Raw genomic sequence first — 6,743 nt, forward strand, 5'->3', positions numbered from 1 at the left:
TCCCTGAAGGTAGAACTTTTGTTTAGGTCTCTCCTGTACTCCCAACACGTGGGACAGTGCCTGGAGCACAGTAGGAACTCAATAAATATTTGTTGAGTTAATTAGCATGTGGAACAAATGGCATTCTTTTAGGAAAAAAGCAAAGTATGCTTCGAAGTTGCCCCAAGAGAAATGAGGAGGCATGCCGCCTGTCCTCTTCCTCAATCTGTTCTGTAGAAAGAAACAGGCTACATAAACCTGTGTGGATCGTGAGAAAGCTGGCTCGATTCGATGGAAGCAACAAGATGTCTGGCCATAAATTAAAATGTAATATGTTGAGTAATTGATTTTAGAAGTATCTGTAGGTATGGAGTCAGCTGGGATTCCTCAGCAGCAGTCAAAGAAGTGATCGAAGGATTCACAAGACAAATGAGGTGGTTGGTCCGAGACACGCCGCCAAGACAAAATTGGTAAGAGGAACCCGCAGAAGGACAGGGCCTCGGTTGCAGATCCTGCAAGATGTCCCGCACACGCTGATGCATGCTCCATGAGGACTTGAAGAGCACAGACTTCTACAAACTGTGCAGTTACTTAAGATTGGCACCTAAAAGCAGGTACTGAATCACATACCAAAAAACTAACCGTCAGCAGCTATCAGGACCATTTTCAGAACGGAGCTGGTGTTTTGTATTGGCACATCCCCCTTCTGGGCAGGCGTCTCTAACAAAGACCTATTTCTTTTTTTTTTTTTTAAGAAATGAAAGACATTTTCTCATTCTACATCCACAATGTGTACCTGACTCCTTTACTCTTTTAACGCCTGTCACTATGAGAGTTCCACCTGCCGACACACAGCTAAAAGGTGAATCTGAAGCAGAGTTAGCATGGGCCAGTTATGGGCCCAACAGCAAACCTGACACGAACTAGGCGCCCAGTCCATGTTTGCGGAAGCCAGTGGAGATGGGCCATTTCTGTAAGCAATGATGCTGGTGCCCCCTGCTGTGTGGATGCACAGAGAAGGTAAAGAACCAAGATCGTCTTTTCCAGTGGAGACTGGTCCAGAGCACACTGCACCACCTTATCTATTTGGAAAAGTTGTCTCAACCTTTATAAACAATTTCAGTCTGTCTCTCTCTCCCTCCCTTCTTCCCTCATCTCAACCCCAGCAACAGTACTTACACCTGAACTTCACAGTCTTCGCACGGAGAGAAATAAGTAGCACCCTCACTGTGATGATTCTCCTGGCAAGACACAACAGACTTTCTAGAAGAGGAGAGCTGTAATTTCCTTCCACATAATTTTGACAATCAGGCCCTCACGACAGCTTGTTCTGAAGGAGAATGGGTGGCTCACTGTAGCTGCTGTAAACGAGAGAGAGGACAGAGGGAAGGAGAGCGAAGCAAGGAACTGTAGGGCTACACGCCTCACCTGGGCTCGGACGAGGCTTCTTCAGAGGAAAACACAGCATCCACTGTGAAAAGGGCAACGCCTGGGTCTGGCTGCTGGTATGTGACCCGCAATGCTGAACTTAAAAAAAACATGTTCCTAGAGTCAGGGCCTGATACATCAGGCTGGAGATAAGTTGACCTATATTGGTATAAAAATAACATGTAATCAATCTCATGGTTCAAAAAAAATTTAAACCCTAAATCTTTTTCAAAAGTCAGATTATTCAACAAAATCTTTTTTCTTCCCTTACAGTGTTGTGAATTTTATATAGTTGTGGACTTTATGTCAGATTTTATCTGCTTTACAATAAAAAATAGGTTGACTCTAAATGTCAAAATATGGCCAAAATCATCTTAGCTGCGATGCAGTGCATAATTACAGTGAGTGAAGCACTTTCTATGCATTTTTAAAAAAATTTTTTAACCCTCCCAACAACCCTAGATACTATAAAATAGGTGATACTGTTTCTACGTCCTATTTTATTTTTTAATCAAAAGTATATATAATTCTTACAGTCAATATTATTTTGTATTAGTTTCAGGTATCGCTGTGTCCCATTTTAAAGATGAGTAAACTGAGACTTAGGAAGGTAAAATAATTTCCCAAGGTTGGAGATGAACTGAGGTCGGCCTCCCTCTGAAGGCCAGGTTCTCTCTGCAAAATGGCAAACATTCCTGTATATATGAATGAGGTTCATAGGAGTTAATTCTTGAACCTCATGTGGGATAATTCTTGAAAGTACAGATTCTGGGGCACCAGTCTCAGAGAATCTGTCCCAGTAAATGCGACATGACAGGTGGCTGGGAACCTGCACTTACGACAAGCAGCAGAGGTTATTCTGAAACAGATGCAGTAGCTCCTCCCACCAAGAACCAGCTTTCTAGGGGCTACTAAGTATCCAGCATCTCGTACTCCAGCCCCTTCATTAGAAGAGTGAGGGGCCGGCCCCCAGAGGTCAAGTAACTTGCTCCGAGGCTGGTCCACTAGCTGAGAGCAGGACTGGAATCAGAATCGAGCCAGCTGGCTCAGCCTTCTTTCCACCACATTCCAATACAGAAAAATTCGAGTCTCTTAGAGAGCTTTGTTCCCCCCCTCGCCTCTCAGTTTTGCAAGCAGCCAAACTCCCCTGGAGCGTCAAACAATATGCTCAAGGCCAGCACGGAAAAATCACACCACTAATTTGAAAAGTCTCAGAGCTTGGTGCCCATGTACTGCTGAAATTGGAAGCAGTAAAAATCATTTAAATATTACTTTTCTTTAATTGTGAGAATATCAGTGTGTGAAAATTGCCATGTGTAACCTTAAGAGTTGTTCCAGCTTTCTAAAAAGCAGACTTGCCTTAACAACTGCCATTCAGCATGTATTGTCTCTCCTTTTACACATTCCCATTAAGATCTCAGCACAGAATTAGACCCATATAATATCTAAACGTGGTTCAGAACAGGTTCTTAAGTGTAGATGTAAATGGAAGTCTTATAATTCTATGAGATCATTATGGTTAAATTTACTGTTCAGCCGCCACTCTGAGCTACTGCCCTGAGAGTGGCGTTTTCTCTCTGTATTTACCCAGTTTGTGTTCAATGAGCAAACATCAAGACTGCTGGCTTAATGCCAAGGTTTGGCAAACAATTGTTCCCCTGTGTGTGGGCTTATTTATTTAGTTCTGGTTGTTCTCTGCAAGAATCTGTCATATCAAGTCCCTTGAAGGGATACCTAAAATATGCTTGCACTCTACATTTTGAGGCAACTCTGTTAATTCTACTCTGGTGTTATTGCAAGTGTTCCCACATGGATTGCAAAATTCTTGGTTATGCAAATGTGTGGTTGTGTACGTGTGTTTTCCTGACGATATTCTGGTACAATTTTCCTTTTCTAGTAGTGGCTTATCACACAGCTGTTTATGGACAGACTTGTGAGCTTTCTGAATGTGCTTGGTACTGTTACTGAGGCAACCTGCCCCAGAGGATTCCAGAGATAAAAACTTCAGAGGCCCCTCACATCTGAGCCACTCTGTATGTGTGAGGCAGAGGACTGTCTTCCAGAAATACAATGTTTGGGTGGAAGTGTCTGACAAAGGAACACGAAGAACCAGAACAACATGGGGTTTTGAAATGAGGTCTTTAAATTCAAGATGACTTTTGAAATGCCACCCCATTTCTTACAATCTGGCGCTCTCTTTTCTTTTTCCAGAAGCTGCGAGGCTCGCTGCACTCCCACTCAGGAGGCAAAGCGGCAGAACAGCACAGCGGAGTTTCGTCCCCACTCCGCGGCCCTCCTGTCCTACAGCGCGCTCCAAGCAAAGTATGGCCGGGTTTTAGCAGCTGAATGAAGCCGCTTAAAATGTCTTACAGGCCTGGAGTTCAGTTGGTTAATGAGATAAATTCCCCCTGTGTGGCAGCTAGTCCCTAGCAGGTTTTCTTGCCCTTCTCGAAGCCTTATAAACTCGTTCAACCCATTAGAATTCCACACAGTTATTTAATACCCTTGTGGGAATTACTTTATCATTTTAAATGAGAGATCAACACACATTTTTGTAAAAAGCTAGACAATAAATATTTTTGGCTCTGGGGTCCATATGGTCTCTGTCACAGCTACTCACTCAATTCCGCTCTCACGGCACGAAAGCAGCCACAATGTGCAAACAAACAAGTGTCTGTGTTCCAATAAAACTTTATTTATGGTCACTGAAATTTGAATTTCATAACATTTTCATGAAGCACTAAATAGTATTCTTTCTTTTTTTTCCCCAGCTATTTTGAAATTAACTTCATTCTTAGCTCATGTATCAAAGACAGGCAGTGGCCTGCGGGGGGCGGGGGAGTGGAGGGGGCAGGACATAGATTTCCAGGCCTTGCTAAGCTAGTAATTGTTCAAATAAAAACACCAACATAGCCGTCAGCTTCCCTCACTTACCTAAACATTAGCAAGCATCAAAAATGCCAGCTGTCACTGTAATAATTAGTTGATATATGTTTGGGAGTAAAGGTCAGTGTATAATATTTCTATCTATAGAAAGAATGCCAGCAAATTTGGTGAATTTGGTGTTGGGTTCAAAGCTGATCTTTTTGTGTGACTCCCCATCTCCTTGAAAAGCTCAGGGTCTGGAGTGACATTGGAAAAGTTTCAATGTGAAGTTCTGTGTTTTTTTTTAAGATTTTATTTATTTATGTATCTTTAGACGGGAAAGAGAGAGGGAGAGAAACATCAATGCATGGTTGCCTTTCGTGCGTCCCCTGCTGGGAGTTGGCCTGCAGGGAACCAGCCTGCAACCCAGGCATGTGCCCTGACTGGGAATCGAACCTCGATCCTCTGGTCCGCAGGCCTGTGCTCAATCCACTGAGCTACACCAGCCAGGGCTCAATGTGAAGTTTGACACCCCTCCGATGTGCAGTGCTGACCCTGCCTGAGTGTGCTTGACGCCTGCAGGGAGGGCTCTGTGCTCTCTGGCTGATCAGCCACCGGGAAGGGGAGCTCTCAGCACAGAGCAGAGGGAAAGGGGCTCTGGAGCTTGGGTGATGGTAAGAAAGGGTTTTCTTTTCTTCTTCACCCTGACCCACTAAGACAAAGATCCCCTCTCCACCAGGATAGCAGGACAGAGAACTGGGGTGACACTCAGGTTTATTACACTCCGACTTGTGACTTAATGCATCAAGTTGCTTCCTACACAGAGAATACCTCGATAAAATGAGGTCAGTGTCTCTTTCCTCCTATACCTGAGTGCCTAATAGACTTGATTGTAACTCTCCCCCATCATTTCCCCCCTTACTTCTTCCTTCTTCTGTCCATTTTCCCTTTTTCCTTTCTGTCTTTTGAAGGAATAATTTAATGTTCACACATGTCCTGTACTCTTCCTATGTCATGTGAGCCTGTACCAGCAGCGATGGCATCCTGGGGGCTTCTTAGAAATGTGGTATTTGCTGCCCCCCATAACCAGTCAGAATCTACATCATAACAAGACCCTAGGGTGTGTTCACTGAAGTTCAAGCAGCACTTTACTTTATAATATCCTTATCACTCCAGAGACACAAAGCTCCACACAAACTTCAGGCTTAAATAAACGTACTGGAGGGAAGCAGAGAAGTAACCTCCTCAGGATTATTCCGAGTTACAGAAAAAAATCAAGGATAGTAGTGAAGCTTTCAAATGAGTGAGTGATGGCCCTGCTTCGGGGAGAATCCGAGGACTTTTTCCTCCAGCAGTCTCCAAGGTGGAACTAGGGCACCCTGGACCAGAGCAGGCTAGTTAAAGACCCAGAGCACAGAGTCTGGTGTAGCGCCCCTGCTCCCGTGTGGAGGCTGACGTGGAAATGATGTTCATCCCGTGGGGAGCGCTGGGGTGACTGAAGCCACTTCACTGCGGAGAGAGGTCTGTGGGGGAGAAGGGTGAACAGCGCAGTCATCCTTGGCTTTCTGCAGTATCAGGGAAAAGGCAGTGTGAACTGGTAGATATTTAATAACGAGTTTGGGAGTGGGGGAGGGGTGGAGGGGCCCTGATTTGTAGTATTTATTGATTTTCATGGTGCACATATTCCCACCTCAGCGGATTTCAAACTATCCATGTGATGTCACTGAACATGGACTTGGGAAGAGATAGACAGCAGTGCACCATGATATGACGGTTCCACTCTACAGATACAACAGACCTAAATGAACTCAAAAATATAATAGTAAGCTGTAATAAAACATTTAGAGACTAATAAGTTGTATTTGATGCCTTTGTTTTTAATAGAACTCGTTTAATTGTAAGTTTATACAACCTAAATTTTGATAATGCTGTGTTTAATGATCAGGTCCAAATAGTCCTGACAATCAGCGTTCATGAGGCAGCATGAGTAGGCTCTAGCCCGTCCCTGGAAAAAGGCATTTCCATGACTTTGGACTGTAGTCAGAGTGTGCTTCCAAAGGTACCTGTACAGTACAGTTGGGCCCCACCCCATTATTCACAGGGATGCCCAGCAAACCTCTGTTCGCAGATTGCCTTAAAAGGTGGGGGAGGTTATCTGCAATACCTCACTCACTCGTTCACCCCACAAACTTTCATCAAACCGCCTCAAGAATGTGTTATGGGTGTCCTCTGTGTTGGATTATTCCAGTTGAAAATTTTCAAGTTTCCAGTTGGAACATTTCATGTGACTTACTACCCTGAGTTAATTTTTCTCAGAGATACTCCCCAAACACCATTGAGCTTTGCTTCAACTCTTCAGTCACAAACTTTTAATGCTTCCTGTTCAGTAATTATAATACTTTGACCTTCATCTTTCCTCTTTTTCAATTTTGGTAAAGAACAATTGGCACACAACATCATCCAAGCAATAA

Source organism: Sturnira hondurensis, unplaced genomic scaffold (assembly GCF_014824575.4).
Source record: "Sturnira hondurensis isolate 20B ecotype Veracruz unplaced genomic scaffold, ASM1482457v3 Scaffold0023817, whole genome shotgun sequence".
NCBI lineage: Eukaryota > Metazoa > Chordata > Mammalia > Chiroptera > Phyllostomidae > Sturnira > Sturnira hondurensis.